This window comes from Tasmannia lanceolata, unplaced genomic scaffold, assembly GCF_043159265.1.
Source record: "Tasmannia lanceolata isolate RefF3 unplaced genomic scaffold, GAP_Taslan_0.1 ptg000037l, whole genome shotgun sequence".
Classification (NCBI taxonomy): domain Eukaryota; kingdom Viridiplantae; phylum Streptophyta; class Magnoliopsida; order Canellales; family Winteraceae; genus Tasmannia; species Tasmannia lanceolata.
Window position 1 is genome coordinate 46957377 of NW_027518714.1, and position 17379 is coordinate 46974755.

Sequence of the window (17379 nt, forward strand, 5' to 3'; positions counted from 1 at the left end):
GTGTGTTTCAATAGAATTTTCTAAATGAATGTAACACAACCAATAGGCATCTGTGGTGAATGTAAATCGATATACGGATACCTTGTGAGATTTGCTCTATCGCTATCATAGCTTGGTATTGTTCATCTAGTTGAACAAAAGATTCCATCCACAAAATTTTGTGTATAGCCTGAATCAATTAATATTGTAATTGGTTGTTTCTTCAGGACATGCATGGTTTGTGGAGATGTGATACCCACTAATGCCTGAGCTATGATCTCAGGTTGTGGACCCAAATTTTGTTTGATAATTTTCTCCATGGGGTTCTCCTCTTCTGCGCTGCTTGAATCCTCCAGCCACTTTCTTTCCAACAACAACAATTGCTGTGATTTGCATCGGTGGCCAGGTGCAAAATGAAAGCTTTTGCTGGCAAAGGGGTTTCTACCTTCTAGACCTCACAAGTTGAGGGCGATCTATCATGTGGGGAGTCTCTACTCACGACTGTGAGGGCCCAAGCCCTTCTCGATCCTCCTTTAGGGCCCAAACCCTTCTCATTCCCTAGTGTTTCTATTAGTATCTTCGTATTTTCTATGGAAATATGGAAAGATAACCGGGATGGAGATCTGAGAAGCAATCGAATCAGTCTGGTGGTTTTATAAGTAAACCAAATTTCCTTCCTGGAGACTGGATGTGTAAGGGCTGCTCATATCATAACTTCAGAAAAAGGAATGAATGCCGGAGATGTTCGAAAGGAAAAGAAGAAGTAAAGAACCTGTACTATGCTCCTCCAACGAAGCGGACCTCTGAAGGCCGGAATAAACCAAAAAATGATGAACTACCGGATGATGATATCCGAATGGAGGACAGTCTTAATGTAACAATTGAAGCATCTGGTAATCGTGTTCAAGCTAGAACCAAACTTCTAAAAATGTGTCTGATTGGAAGGATAAAAAAATGGAAAAGAAGATTGGGGAGATATGGCGATGGGAGAAATGGTTCTGGGAGTTACCAGCATTATCCGAACCTTTTATTATTAGCAAAAACGAGATCTTATTCGGTTTTGATTCGATTGAACAGGCTGAAAAAGTTTTTGGTATGGGAGGGAATGCTTATGGGGAGTATCTTTTATCGAGACCTTGGCATCTGGCTCATAAAGCTGGAGCAAAAGTCGATTTGCATTCGTTTCTTCGGAATCCCTCTACATGGATGGAGTGAGTCAACGGTTGAAGCACTTGGAAGCTTTTTCGGAACGGTGACTCAGGTAGTATTGGAAGGAGATAATCCTCAAAGCCTTGAATATGCTAAAGCAAAGAAGGTCTTCACTGCCTCTTTTCTCCGATCTGTGGTAAGATTGAAGGTTGAGGATCGCTATTATTCGATAGGTGTTGCTGGGGAATTTGGAGAGGATATTAAAATAGCGGAAAATCCGGTGCACCGTAACCGGAATTCATATCCATCTGAAGAAGTGGGGGTGGAAGAGCAGATTTCCGGCCGATCTGGGCATCAGCGGCACTCTGAAACGGGCAAAGAAAAGAAATATCCTGATCTATTGGATCAACCTAGATTGAACGGTTCTGATATTTTGGAAAATATTGGTGCAAAAGAAAATTCGAAAATCAATGGAAAACATTCGGATCAAAGGGGCAATGGCAATACAAAATCTAGGCCGTTGAGTTCAAATTTTGAATTGATCAGACAACCTGCGGGTGTACCAACGCAAAGACACGCAGCTCTCATTGATTCATCCGAACGGTATATGTCTCTGTTGGCTCCTTAAAAGGTGGGTGGGGAACCACATCCCTTTAATGCACCGTGTGCCTGGGCGGACCTTTTGAGGGCTGAGCACGTGGCCTCTTCAAAGATGGCGGTTTCACATGCTAAACAGCTGGCAATAGCTACAAAAAATAAAGAAAACCCCGATACTTGTGTTTTTTGACGACAGGATGATTCATACGAGTTATCGGGTATGGGAGACCGGAAACGCATCCAAACCATTCGATGGGAAAACAAAATGGCCTCGTCAATCTCTAAAGGCGTGGTAAATTAGGATAAGGATAATAGCGGGGAAACAGATGGCAATGCCACCGTTGCATGTGGGAGTAACGTGGCTTCATCACGATGTGTCTCAAAAAGAGCGAACAAAAACAAAGTACGATGGCATGGGTATTCTCGTCACAGCAAGAAAGGCTTCCTTATGAACCGTCGCAATCAAAACAAAAGATTTCTTCAACATACAAGCAATTTGCCACGAAAGCAAGTGCTGGCTATGAGGGAGGTGAATAGGAGGAACCCGGAAGCTTTTGGTGGAGGAATTAATTCAGAGATCCTTGTTGTTTATTAGGAGATGCTATATCTCCTATGGTCTAATGTTGTCACGATGGCTAGCTCAAGAAAGATGATCCACCGTTCTAACGATGTTGGCAGGCGATGGGAAGAGGCTAACCCTTCTATCACTTTTAATCGGGAAGAGATAGCCGAGGAATATCTTGCTCTAAAGTACAAGAAAATGGAAAATATGGATGCCTTTGATCAAGAAAATATGTCTCGGGATGAAGGGGTAACCTAATTTGAGGTTACAGGCGAAACATCTATCCCCGTGGACAGACAACGGCCGAGGATTTGTGAAAGGGGGAAAGGGATTACCATTGATACAAACAAAGGGGTGGAGGTGGAGGAGCTTTTAACGGATAGCGCCAACTGAAAAGAGGGTGACGAGTCTGGGCAAAATCTTGATCCGGATGCGTTAAAGACGTCAATGGACACACTCGAGAAGGAATTGGGTGAAAATATTGAAGCTTGTCTACTTCGTTGTCAGGGTGACAAATCCCCGAGTGAAATCGACAGTGATGAAGAGTTTGTAGCCATGTCGGAGATAGGGGATGAGTTGGGCATTCTGTACAGGGATAATGTGAGTGGCACTGAGAAGATGCTCAAGGCTATTGAGAGTAGGGATCGAAAGGGACGTTTAAAAGCCACTCATTCGGGAAAGGGGAAAAAGGAACTTAAGACCTTGCAACAGGCAAGCTCTAAAGGCTTCTTTGGGCGAAATCACCATGTATTTAAATGAAGATGTTATTCTGAAACATTAGGGGTTTCGGGTCGGAGAGGAAGAAATTGGCGGCGAAGGAAATTTGTCGAAGGAGGAAACCAGATATTTTTGCCATAATTGAATCAAAGTTGCATGGGATGGGGGAAGATGCTATAAATGGAATTTGGGGTCGCAACAATCGTCTGTGGGTTTCGAAAGATGCGGTTGGATCTGCTAGGGGGATCATTGTAATCTGGAAGGAAAAATTGCTCAGACTAGAACGGTATATTATAATGGAATTCTCTGTATCCTTAATCTTCTCCTCTCTATCACCTTCTCCTGTTGCTCCAGATATTGCCAGGGTTTGGACTATCCCGGCCCCCCCTTCGGTTGTTGTTTTTGGGTGGGCGGCTATTTTAGGGAGAATTCAAACGATTGACTTTTTGAGATAAAGAAAAATGATCATTATTAATTTCTGTTCCCTTTGTCATGAGGATGGGGAGTCGGCGAGCCATTTACTTCGTCATTGTAGGTTTGTGAGAAAGGTGTGGGGTATGGTGTTGGAAAGGTTTGGTGTGCAGTGGGTGTTTCCGAGAGACATTGCCCAGGCTCTTGATAGTTGGCAATATGCTCCGTGGGGAATGAAGGGGAAAGTTCTTTGGAAGCTATCTTTCCTTGCCATTATATGGTCGCTATGGAGAGAAAGAAATGCTAGATCGTTTAGAGGAATTTTTGAAAGTGTTGTTTTTGTTGCTTTAAAAGCTACGGCGTTAACTATATCTTGGGCGAAGTCTTTGCCTCTTTTTAATTTTGTATCCGCTTTCGATTTATGGTATGGGTGGTTAGTGGTGTGCTCAAGTGTAGAGAGGAGTAATGTTATTGTTCAAACTTGGGTTCCTCCGGAGTATGGCTCGTATAAGTTCAATTTTGATGGATCAAGTTTAGGTAATCCCGGCCCGGCGGGTATTGGAGGGGTTTTCAGAGATGATAAAGGTGAGGTGATATGGTCTTTTGCCGGTCCTATTGGGATTGCCGATTCGATTGAGGCGGAAGTGCGGCTGCACATCAAGTATTAAGCTTCTTGAAGGGGATAATCTTAATAATGTGGTGGTGGAAGATGACTCCATTAATGTTATCCGTTGGATATCAGGCTCTCGTAAGTTTCCGTGGAGATTTGCGGATTGTTTTAATGAGATTTTTTATATCATCGGAGATAATCATGTGGCTTTCAATCATGTGAGAAGGTCGACTAATGAAGAGGCGGATTCTCAAGCTAGGAGGGGGGTTGATTTGGAGTTGCTGGAGAAATTCGATTTTCTTCCTCCTTGATGTTGTATTCTCTTGATTTGTATTTTTTTCTCCTTTGTAATCTTTGACCATCTCGGTCTCTTTTAATGAATTTCACCATTCGAAAAAAAAAAATTCTTCTCTCTATCAAATGGATTTGAATGGATGTTAACGGCTATGAACGTGCATGAGCTCGGGATCGTCATGCTCTATGGCCGGAGCTTTATGCTATTCGTAATGGATGGCCGGGGGCTTGGATCGTGGGCGGGGACCTGAACACCACTAGGTACCCACATGAGAAGAATAGTCCCAGTCGAATCACTTCTAGTATGAGTAGATTATCTGACTTCATCAGCAAGTGCAAACTAATTGATCTGCCGCCCGAAGTGGCGAAATTCACATGGACAAACAATCAAGACCGACTTGTTCAATCTCCAATCGATCGTATTCTGATTTCTAAAGAATGGGATGAAATGTTCCGGAACATTTGTTAGCGTACTATATTAGACCATAACCTGATTATGTTACTGCTTAGTGACATTTTGGGCGGACCTTACCCTTTCAGACTGGACATGGCTCTATGTGAGATTCAGGGATTCAATGATAAAATTGTCGAATGGTGGAATATGGCAAGTTTTAACGGTTGGGCGGGGTATGTTTTCTGTCGTAAACTCAAGGCTGTTAAAAAGAAAATAAAAAACTGGACATCTTTGGAACGGCGACAAAACAATATCCTCAAGGATGAAATTCTTCATGGATTGGAAGGATTGGAAAGCAAAGAAATATCTTCTACACTGACGGATACCGAAAATCAAATGCGGGTGGACTTTATGGTGGAGTATGAGGAAATTGTCCGCAGATAGGAAATCTCATGGAGACAAAAATCTCGCGCCATTTGGCTTCAAGCTGGCGATAAAAATTCCAAATTTTTCCATAAAATGGCAAATGCAAGAAGTCAGTCAAATTCAATCAACTGCTTGATCGATGATGAACTTGTGGAAAACAAGGATCGCATCTCAAAGAGTATTGTAGATTATTATAAGAACTTGTATTCCGCTGCATATGATTGGAGACCATCGCTTGGTGGGCTGTCATTTAATCAAATTGAGTGGGAAAAATGTGAATGGTTGGAGCGGGAATTATCTGTGGAGGAGATCGAAGTGGCTCTAAATTCTTTAAAGAAGGATAAGGCACCGGGGCCGGATGGTTTCCCGATGGCAAGGAAGCACGGGTACTCTCCCGGGCCTCCCGTACTTGTACCCGACACGTATGGGGTGCGGGTACGTTCGGGTACACCCTGGGTACGTACCCCTATAATTAAAGAAATAAAAATCATTTTTCTTGTACTGGGTGCGTGTCGGGTGCGCACCCACGCGTACCCTACACGTCCTGCTTCTCTTATCTAGTTTGTAAACCCTCCTGCTTCTTCTCTCTCTTTTACTGTACTTAGTATTTACTTGTAAACTTTACTATTTTATTGTCCATTTACTTAAGATTTACATGTAAATAACAGAATACCCCCTATTTGGATTTATTAAAAATTGTTTCAAGACCCAAATCTAAAAGGAAAAAAAGTCAACTCTCCTGTTCTAGTACAAAATTCCCCAAAAAAGGGTCGGGTCAAAATTTTAACTTAACTTCCAAACAGTGGGGTATTTTTCAAATTTTAAAATTCATAAAATCTATCATGTCCAAACATTATTAAATCACAAAAGTCCGATATAAAAAATCTCATAATTTGTTCTCTAAAAATTATTCATCTTGTCAGGCACTGTTCAACACACTGGCGACAGATTTTTTTTCAATTGAATGATGTATTGATGCCTCATGTTGTGAAATATGGAACTTAATCACTTATGAAATGAAGAGTAATATTAGAATTTTTTATTTTGGTGATGTTATTGTTATTTGATTGCTCTCCAATTATTTTTTTTAAATTTTTATAAATATATAATAAAATATTAAAATATATTATTATATTCGGCGTACCCGAACGTACCCGCACCCGGTTTTTTTGAAAAATCATGTACCCGTGTCGTGCCGTTACCGCACCCCGCACCCGTGCTTCATAGCCCGATGGCTTTCTATCTTCGATTTTGGGATTCAATCAAAGACGAGGTATGCAATTTTTTTAACGAGTTTCATGAGTGTGGTATCTTAAACAAAGAGACCAACACCACTTTTATAACTCTAATTCCAAATAAAGAGGGTGCAATTAAGTTAACCGATTTCTGGCCCATTCGTCTCATCCACAGTTTATACAAACCTTGGCGAAAACACTGACTATAAGGATTAGTATTGTGATGGATACCGTCATCTCCAAATTTCAGGGAGCTTTTGTGTATAAAAGACAAATTCTTGATAGGGTGCATCTAGAGGCTCGGTTTTTGAGGTGTCATTAGTGGGCCCTCTAGATATTCCTGGAAGAGAAGATATTTCACCAGTAGGCCCTCTACATATTTCATTTGTGGGCCCTAAAAGTCCAGAGGAGCCTAGGGCCTCTTTTTCTTCAGTCGATTTTGATGGGCCTTGCGCATGGTCTCATCCGGAGTGTGCAAGTGGGCCTAATATTCTCTCTCCTTTTACCTTAGAAAAAGGGTCGAGCCCTTCCCAGTCTTTTATTCTCGATAGAATCCGGGATCGAACCTATGGATCTCCAGCAGAACATTTGCAGCTAGCCGTCTGTGGGGAGGATTTCTCATATGGTTCTCCTTCTTCTTCCTTGAAGGGATACATGGCTTAGAGGTGTTTTCATGATTTAATTTTAGCGGGTGTTTTTTGATCCAGATTGAACTTCGAGATAGAAGAGGCGCTTGAGGGGGAAGGACCGAGGGGGAGTAGTCTGGTGGAGAATCGATGCGAGCTCAGGGTTTCAAATTTTATTCTTCCTGTTGGCAGTACATTCCTTCTTTGCTTTTTGGGTTACAAAAAGGTGTTGATTGATTACAGTGGTTTTGGAGGGCTGGTGAATTGTTTCTCTGGCTGCGCTAGGGAGCATCCTCTTCGATTCCTTGTAAGGGTATCGCTCGGAAGATTCTCTCATCTCTCTTCTATGAGGTGGTGTAGCAAGGCGGTGTCCTTTTTACTGCCTTTCGTTTCAGAGCTTTCTCCTGTTCTGTTTGAGAACGCTTTTGGGTCTGGCTCTCATAAGGATGTTGTTGATCTGATGGTTGATCACACTTTGCAAATTAGTAATACTCTGGGCTTAGTTTTTACGGGCCCTGAAGAGGAATACAGATCTAGTATCAAGGAGGCTGAGCTCAGGGAGGTTGGGGGTGTTACAAGTTCAAATATCCATTCTGAAGCAAATTTGAAAAGGAAGGAAAAAGAGCTGGTAAGATTAAAATCTAATATCAATTATGATTCAGGGTCGCTCAGTAAAAGTCCTAACACAAAGAAAAAAGGGAGAGCCTTCGGTGTGAGGGCGGGGAAGATTACCTCTGTTTAAGGTTTTTAATGAAGATCTTATCTTGGAATATTAATGGTTTGGGTTCCCAGGAGAAAAGAATCCAAATTAAAGAATTACTTAAAATTTAGAGGCCTGAAGTTGTGTGCCTTCAGGAAACCAAGTTGGCGCACTTTAGCAGAATAGACATGAGAAGTATGGGGTTCAAAAAATGAGTGGGACTTTGCTTTCTTAGCTTCTAAAGGAGCTTCGGGGGGCATTCTGGTGGCTTGGGACAAGGTTAAATGGGTCATTAAGGATGTATGGTGTGGAGTTTTTTCTCTCTCAGTAGCTCTCTGAAAGACGAATGACAATTCTGATTGGTTATTCTCTGGAGTCTACGGTCCTACATTATCAGCTGACAAGAGTCTTTTTTGGGAGGAATTGGCAAAGATGAGAAATCTCTGCTTTTACTCATGGTGCATCGGGGGAGATTTCAACGAAATTTTAGAAATAGGGGATCGGTTAGGGTGCCAGCGAGTCAATACAGGTATGAGAGATTTTTCTGACTTTATCGCGATCAATGAGTTGGTGGATCTGCCGTTGGGCGGTGCATCTTTCACTTGGGCCAAGGATCGATCAGGAGCAGGCTCGACAGATTCTTACTTTCGGGAGAATGGTTGGCAATAACTACGGAGGTCTATCAGAAAGTTTTAGCTCATTCAGTTTCTGATCATTGCCCTATTCTCTTAGATCCTAAAATGGAGTCGTGGGCTCCGGCTCCTTTTAGATTTGAGTTAGCATGGTTGGAAGATTCCCTTATGGAGGCACGATTAGTAAGATGGTGGTCTGATTGTGTTTTTGAAGGTCCAGCTGATGTAATCATTGGCAAAAAATTAAGATTCCTTGAGACAAAACTGAAAGAGTGGGCTAAGGAGAAGAAAGAGCTTGACCATGGCAGGAAGCGGATCCTGGAGGATAGAATGCTGGAGCTAAATGCCCTAGAAGAGTGTGGATTGGCGTCGGAAGAAGACTATGAGGAACGAGGAAGGTTAAGCCAAGAACATAAAGGGGTGCTGCTGCTCGAAGAAATTTCTTGGCGTCAAAAATCCGGAGTCAAGTGGTTGTCTGAGGGCGACAAAAACACAGCCTACTTCCATGCCATGGCTAGCGTCCGCAGGAGAAGAAACATAATTGAATCTTTAGTGGTGGAGGGGGTCTGTGTGTCGGACAAGGAGAAGATTAGTGTGGAAATTATTGATTTTTACAGGTCTTTGTACTCAGCTGATGGGATGCTTCGTCCAATTCCTCAAGAGATTCCGTTTGATAGTTTAAGCTTGGAGGAATCTGTTAGGCTGGAAATTCCTTTCTCTGAGGAGGAAATTATGAAAGCATTGTTCTCTTTAGCGAAAGATAAAGCTCCTGGACCAGATGGGTTCTGTTTGGCCTTTTTTCAACTATGTTGGGAAGCTGTTAAATCTGACTTACTAAAATTTGTCCATGAATTTTTTGAGGGAGTAGTTCTCGACAAAGGGACAGGTGCTACTTTTATTTCCCTAATTCCAAAGATCGAAGGGGCGTCAAAAGTTTCGGATTTTCGTCCAATTAGTTTGGTGGGTAGCCTGTACAAAGTTCTTGCCAAGGTTTTGGCGGATCACTTCAAAGTGGTTTTACCATCAATTATTTCGGACTGTCAAAGCGCTTTCATAAGTAACAAACAAATTCTTGATTGCTCATTGATTGCTAATGAAGCTTTCGATTATTACAGAAGAAATGGGGAAGGAGGGATTCTATGCGAGCTTGATATGGAGAAGGCCTATGACAGGGTGGACTGGGGAGCTTTAGATTATCTGCTGGGTCGAATGGGCTTTGGTGGCCGATGGAGATGGTGGATCAGAAATTGTTTAGTGTCCGCTTGGTTCTCTGTTTTGATCAACAGCTCTGCTAAAGGTTTTTTCAAATCGACTAGAGGTTTGAGGCAGGGGGACCCATTGTCTCCTTTTCTTTTTGTGATTGTAGTAGAATCCCTTTGCAGATTGATGAAGAAAGGAAGTGAGTTGGGTCTCTTTGAAGGGTTTCTAATAGGCAACAATAGGGTAGAAGTATCGATTCTTCAATTCGCGGACGATACTATCATGTTTTGCCCTCCGGTTGTCTCCCAGATTCTAAATCTTAAAGCAATCTTAAGGTGTTATGAGATGGTCTCGGGCCAAAGATCTAATTTTGTGAAATATAAGCTGTATGCGATCAACGTTCTCGAGTGTGACGCTTCCTCCTTTGCAGGTATCCTGGGTTGTGCCTTAGATTTTCTTCCAGCCTCTTATCTTGGCCTTCCGCTAGGAGTGGGAAGACCAAACAAAAATTTATGGATCCCCATTATTCACAGAATTGAGCGGAGATTGGACACCTGGAAGCGTAACTTGGTATCCAAAGGTGGTAGGCTGGTTCTAATAAAGGCAGTTTTATCAAATATTCCGATATATTTTCTTTCTCTTTTTAAATGTCCTGTGAGTGTAGCTCAGAGAATTGAGCAAATCCAGAGAAGATTTTTGTGGGGAGGATCGAGTTCTTCAAAAGGGATTCCTTTGGTTAAATGGAGTGCGGTTTGTCTCCCTATAAAAAATGGAGGATTGGGTTGTTCAAGGTTTTAACAATGCTCTATTGGGAAAGTGCCTTTGGAGGTTTGGCGAAGAACAGTCTTCTTTGTGGGTTAGAGTTATTGGAAGTAAGTATGGGTTTTCGAAAGGAAACTGGTGCTCTGCTGACAATTATAAATTCAAAGGTGTATCGGTGTGGAGGGATATTTTGAAGGTGGAGGTTCTTTTTACGAAATGCATTCGTTTCAAGGTCTATGTGGGGGATAGGATTCGTTTTTGGTTGGATCCTTGGTGCTCGGCTGTCCCTCTCAAGGAGCTTTTTCCAGAATTATTTATGGTGTCGTCTCAGAAAGGGGCATGGGTCAAGGACTGCTTCGAAAGAGTGAATGCAAAAGTGGTTTGGACTCCCAAGTTTAGAAGAGCCTTTTTTAATAGAGAATTAAATTATCTTCAAGGATTCCTGTCTCTAATAGAAGCTTGCTACATCAAGAAATCGGGAGCAGATAGTCGAGTATGGATTTGGAGCCCGTCTGGCTTATTTTCAGTTAAATCTTTTTACCATCACATGATTTTTAGTATAGTGGAGCCTCTGTCTTCCTCAATATGGAAGTTCTTTTGTCCGCCGAGAGTTGCTTTCTTTGGGTGGTCTGTATGCAGTGGTCGTATTCAGATAATGGATTTTTTGAGGAACCGTGGAATGTGGCTGGTGGATCACTGTCCTCTCTGCTTATCTGATGGCGAAACAATAGATCACCTTTTCATCCATTGTAAGGTAGCTAGAGACATTTGGGGCCTCATTTTCGCTCACTTTGGGGTCTGTTGGGTCCCATCCAAAACTATGGCTGACTTCATTAGGAGTTGGGAGTGGAATCCTTGGAGAAAGAAAGGCAGGACTCTCTGGAAGATGTGCCTTGTGGCTACTTGGTGGTTCTTGTGGAAAGAGAGGAATGCGCGAGTTTTTGAAGGAGAGGCTAGGTCACCCTATTGGATTTATGTAAAGCTGATAGCTGCTGTTATATCTTGGGCTAGGGGCCTCCCTTTGTTCCGTTTTGTTTCAGCTTTTGACTTTTGGGAAGGATGGGCAATCATCTGTAAGGAAGGGGTCAGCAAAGTGAAAATCATCCAATCTTGGCATCCTCCTTCAGATGAGCTAATGAAGCTTAACTTCGATGGTTCGTCTCTTGGTAATCCTGGAGAAGCAGGAATTGGGGGTTTATGTAGAAATGACAAGGGGGAAGTTCTTTGGGCTTACTCGGGACCTATCGGAGTAGCGGATTCCAATGAAGCAGAGGTCAGAGCTGTTCATAGCGGGATCAAGTATTTGGATAGATCGGCTTTTGACAAAATCATAGTGGAAGGGGATTCCTTAAATGTAATTCGCTGGCTTTCGGGTGAGGCGATCCCTCCTTGGAGATTTTTGCCTTTTTTCGAGGAGATTGGGGACCTGGTTCAGGGTTCTTCTATTGTGTTTGATCATGTAAGGAGAACAACCAATGCTGAAGCAGATTCTCTAGCTAGGGGAGGTGTTTTTTGGGTAGATTTAGAGTGGTTTGATTATCTTCCTCCTTAACTTATTGTAATTTTTCTCCTCTTTGTATCTCTTCAGGACCATCTCGGTTCTGTTTTTTTATAAATCTGCCTTATTCAAAAAAGAAAAGAAAAAGGGTGCTCATTGCTAACGAAGTGCTTGACTCTATGAAAAGGAACGGGGAACGCGGTATTGTGGCTCGTGTCGAGAAAAGGCCTACAATCATGTGGAATGGGGGATGCTCGATGCCATTTTGGGAAAAATGGGGTTCAGGGATAAATGGAGAAAATGGATGAGATCTTGCGTATCTACTGCCTCATTCTCTATTCTCATAAATGGATCTCCACGGGGTTTCTTCAACAGCTCCAGAGGCCTTCAACAGGGTGATCCGTTATCACCTTATTTATTCATTTTGGTTGTTGGAGCTCTTAGCAGGCTTATATTGTTGGCGGAAAGCAATGGCTTTTTGAAAGGTTAGCTGGCTAGTAAAAACTCCATGCCAATCTCACATTTACAATTTGCGGATGACACTTTGATATTTTTGTCAGACGGGTTAGAATATACGGCCAATGCGAAACGTTTGTTCCATTGGTTTGAATTGGTTTCTGGACTTAAGATTAATTTCTGCAAAAGTATCATTGCTGGAATTAATATGGATGAAATATCAGTGAGTGAGCATGCAAAAATTCTGGGTTGTGCAACTAGCCAATTGCCAATTACTTACCTTGGTCTTCCGCTTGGATTCGGAATTCCTAAGATCGAGTTATGGGATACTGTGATTGAAAGAATTGAGAGAAAACTTGCCACTTGGAAAAAGAAACTTCTATCTCTCGGTGGTCGAATCACACTAATAAAGGCGGCACTTGCTAATATGCCGGTGTACTGTATGTCTCTATTTAAAATACCGGCCAAAGTTGCGAATCGAATTTAGAAAATACGAAGGGATTTCTTATGGGACGGAAGAGATGGGGAACCAAAGAAACTAAAACATCTCCTACAGTGGCAGAAAGTTTGCTGGCCGAAGAGATTGGAAGGTCTTGGTATTGGAAGAATTCGAATGCGCAACAAATCTTTATTGGGCAATTGGCTTTGGAGATTCGGAATGGAAAAGGAGGCTTTATGGCATTAGGTTATTGCGGACAAATATGGGAGGGGGTGGGGGGAATGGGCATGTGGTGCACCGTCTAGTAGTAAGGATCCGGGGCGTGGCGTTCCATCTACTCAACTAGGCAATTATTTAAACAATTGGTTAGATTCAAGCCGGGAAGAGGAAATTTGGTATGTTTCTGGAGTGACTTATGAATTGCGGAATCCACACTATCTTCGGCGTTCCCACAAATATTCAGATTAGCACCAAATCCGTTGTCAACCATTTTGGACTATCTGACGCGTATCGATGTTGGAAGGGGATCTTTCTGGGATATTCGCTTGCGTCGGGATTTAAAGGATAGCGAGGTAGAATCATTCACCTCAATCCTCAAATTACTGGAAGATACTTATTTATCACCGAACCTATTGGACAAGTGGATCTGGATTCCTGAATCTGATGGAGTTTTTACTGTCAAAAGTTTCTTCCGAAAAATTACCACGGACAATGGACGGGCTCCTCATCGGATGCAGCTATGGCAATCACACATTCCTCCTCGCATTGTGGCTTTTGCGTGGACTGTTTCACATAGATGCATAAACACTTGTGAAAGACTTCAAAGGCGAGGTGTTCGTCTCGCGAGTTGGTGCGTTTTATGCAAATGTAGCTTGGAAACCCTCGACCACTTACTGTTGCTATGTCCCTTTTCCTTCGCTATTTGGATGGGTTATCTTTTGCTTCTTTGGAATGTTCTGGGTAATACAAAATAGTATCTCTGAAATTTTAATGCATTGGGCGGGTGCGTTTGTTGGATGTATTGGACAGAAAATGTGGTCAGCTATCCCGTTCGCTATCATATGGTTTATATGGGGCGAGCGGAATAATCGGATTTTCAACGACATATCCAAGCCGGTTCGATCTCTTACCATATCAATCATCATTAATATTATTATGTGGGTATCTTGTAATGGGGGAGTACCATACCAAATATCCCAGATTCTACGAAATGGTTTTACGGTGCTGGCGGAGAAGAGGGCTGAAAAATGTATTAAGCCGCAATGGAGGGCACCTCCAGTGGGTGTCCTTAATCTAAACTTTGGCGGTAGTTCATTGAGAAACCCGGGAGCGGCGGGGATTGGGGTGTTACTTCGGGATTCCAACGGACATACTATAATGACTTACTCTGGACCGGCTGGATCTTGCGACGCGAATGAGGCGGAGGTCAGAGTAAGGTTGCCAGAGCGGGAATCGAAGGCTCCCAGAATGGTCGGAAGCGGGAATCGTAAAGTTGCCGGAGAGTCACCAGAGATTCGCCAGGAATCGTTTGGGAGTTGGGAATCACCAAGGAATCTCTGGGGAATCGTGTTTCACAGAAGATTCCCTTTTCGGATTCGAGAACCGCGGAATCGCGGTTCTCCACTCCCAAGGAAGAATCCTGCTTCCTTGGGTCAGAGCACTGTTATATGGTCTTCGATGGTGTTTTAATCATAATTTGGGACCATTAACGGTGGAAGGGGATTCCGCAAATGTGATTGCTTGGGCAACCAACCGCTCTGCTGGTCCGTGGCGGCTCACTCAGCTGATTGATGAAATCCGTGATTTGCTCAGTTGCGTGCACCCAACATTAACATGTCAGAGGCATACGACAAATACTGTAGTGGACCAGCTAGCAAAGGATGGGGTGACACTTCCGAATACTATTGCAATGGTGAATGATCCGGTGGCAGTGACCACTTGATTTTGTTTTTAAACAGGGACAACTTGTCCCTATTACTTGTAATTACTTCATTATGTGAATAAATTGTTACTTTCTCAAAAAAAAAAAAAAAAAAAAAAAAAAAAAAATCATGTGGGGAGGGCTAAAGATGTCTATCACGTAACATGATTATGGTTTTTTCAGAGGTTAAATCATAGTCACCTTGAGTTGTCTGAAGGCGGATTGGAAGATCTCTGCAAATCATATGCGCTGGTGGTGGGTTTTACATGAGGTGAATGGACCTTTCGTCATGCTCTCTGCTACCAAACCCGGCTAATCATTTTGTCAATAGCCGGTCTACATGGTGCTGGGGTTTCACTCATTGTAAGTTCAAAAGTCTTGCCAATGTATAAGCCTGAAGCTGCCTTGAAAATGTGTTGATTGTCTTACCAGTTACCATGACATGGAGAAACATATAAATTAATGATGTATACAAAGGAAAATGCCATGTATAATTGTTTCTATCAGGTGGTGGCATGATGGTGATTATGTATATGTGGGATATTATACATGCCAAAAGAAAAACCTGAGACTCTCAGACATACATCTGTACGAGATATAAGAACGGAGGGATAGTTTTGGAGATAAAATCTAAAAATACCAATCTCTCCACCCTCACCTCTATTTTTTCTTTTCATTTGAATAGTTTCAGGATGTGATTTATATAGGAACCACTGATCCATTCTTCTACCTTTTTCTAGGATTGATTGATAGATTTCCATCTCATATTTGTATATACAAACTTTAGGAAATTATCAGCTGTTGTTCTTGTAAACCAAGGAGTCCATTTTGTGCTTGATTTGTTATGATTTGGGATTGCAATTTGTTCTGGTTTTCTGATTTTTTATGCTGTAGACTTGATTGCCCTTTTGTATATGTTTTAGTTACATGTATGTCTGCATCTGCATTAGCCTGTATTTGAATCTGATGGAAGGGTATTAGGATTAGTTACACGCTTGTAATTGATGTTGATTTGCTGAAAGAATATTTGATTCATGAGCTTTACTACTGAAATTGCTATTTTTATTTGAACGATACATATCTAAGTGCTTTCATGTTTGCTTTGGTCAGATTGCCAAAGTACTCTTTATCAATGGGAACTGATTCCTTCAAACATTGGAGAGAGATCATCCACAATAGAGCTTTGGATTTTTGTCATGCTACAGAAGGGTGGCCATTGTAGAAATACATATAGTAGTCCAAGTTGTTTACAATCAATGCAAATGACAATCAAGAAGAATGTTATAATCGAGCTCAATGCAAATAGACAGTTGAGAAAAATGACCATTTACATATGTTCTACCCTTCAAGTTGAAATAGAACCATGAGTTTGATTAGGCCAAGGAAATAAATAAATAAAATAAATTAGGGTGGCCAAACATGCAATCAAACAATAGAATATAAAATTTAAAGAAATGGGAACCTGACCTACAGAAAACAATTCACAAAAAAACTTTTATAAGCAAATTTTATTTTCAGAAGAATTCTTTCAGTGTTGCCCAGCACGTTTACGATTCCTTAAGAAAAGCTAAAGGACCTGTTCGTTTTGGATTTTGAGAATTGATTTTGAGTCCTAACAAAAAGCCAAAAAACAAGGAAATTTTTGCTGACATGGGAAAAGGCTCTCTGTTCGGTTCCACTCTCGGTTACCGTATGATTATTTTGGTCTTACATGTAGACCTGGCAAAAAGTGACCCGGACCTGCGGGTCCACCCGGCCTGCCTGTAATTACGGGTCTGGGTCACTAATTAGTGACTCATTGAAATTTTACCCGGACCACCCAACCCGTCAAAACTGGGCGGGCTGGGTTAACCCGCGGGTGCCATGCCCGTTAAAACCCAAATGATCGGGATTTTATATGGTATAAGCCCTTATATTTTTTGAGAAAGTATTGTACGGACCATATCATAAGATGAACTAAACCGTCCATGTGATGGAACACAACCTAGATAGGTTTGCCCCAAAAGTCATTTCCATAGGATGATCCTAGTCCTCCGATCTATAGAGGTTTCCATAAATAATAATATGCAATTCCTCCATAGACCAAAAAGTCATTTCCATAGGATGATCCTAGCCCTCCGATCTATAGAGGTTTCCATAAATAATAATATGCAATTCCTCCATAGATCAGAGGGATAGGATCAACGTATGGAAACGAAATGATTTTTTAGCCACAACCCATTTACGTTATGGCCCATCACATGGACGGTTTGGATCATCCTATAGTATGTGAATGAAAACAGCAAATAAATTAAAAAACTGGGTGACCTGCGGGTCCAACCTGTTCATAGGGGTGGGGTCTGGGTTCACAAAATAGTGACCCATAAGATTCCGGTGCATTTGTGACCCGACCCATACCACCCGGACCCGTACAGCGTACAGCTTGGGTGAAACCCTGACCAAAGAGAAGAAGAGATGGAAAACTCCAACCTCAACTTTTGCGTGTGATAGGAAGAAGAAGATGGGTTGCAAAATTACACTCCCTATTTTTACTCCACTCACACTCCCTTCTTATTAAACATACCGCTCACATTGATAATGGGCCCCCACATTCCAAATTCTTGTCCTTTTTCCTTGCATTTTCCTTGCTACTCTATCTTTGATCTTTACACCCTCTCACTTTACCTTTTGTGAAACAACATACTTCCAAACTGACACAAAAATGTCCATGCAATTGCATAGTCAGTTTTCCATCAAAAAATCACTCTTGAAGGTTTGCCGATATTTTCCGT

The 17379-nt window shown here is 42.0% G+C and overlaps 1 pseudogene across 3 annotated transcripts in view; it reads left to right on the plus strand.

Annotated features, from left to right (window-relative positions):
- The window catches only part of LOC143860645 (pentatricopeptide repeat-containing protein At2g22410, mitochondrial pseudogene), a 29780-nt pseudogene extending 13838 nt beyond the window's left edge, over nucleotides 1–15942 (plus strand). For 2 of the 3 annotated variants that reach the window (XR_013239770.1, XR_013239768.1), the window contains one exon: nucleotides 15719–15942. The product of XR_013239770.1 is annotated as a pentatricopeptide repeat-containing protein At2g22410, mitochondrial pseudogene, transcript variant X3 (transcript). Of the gene's footprint in view, nucleotides 1–14791; nucleotides 14972–15718 lie in introns of all 3 variants that reach the window. The other variant, XR_013239769.1, reaches the window with a different exon arrangement.
- The last annotated feature ends 1437 nt before the right edge of the window (nucleotides 15943–17379 follow it).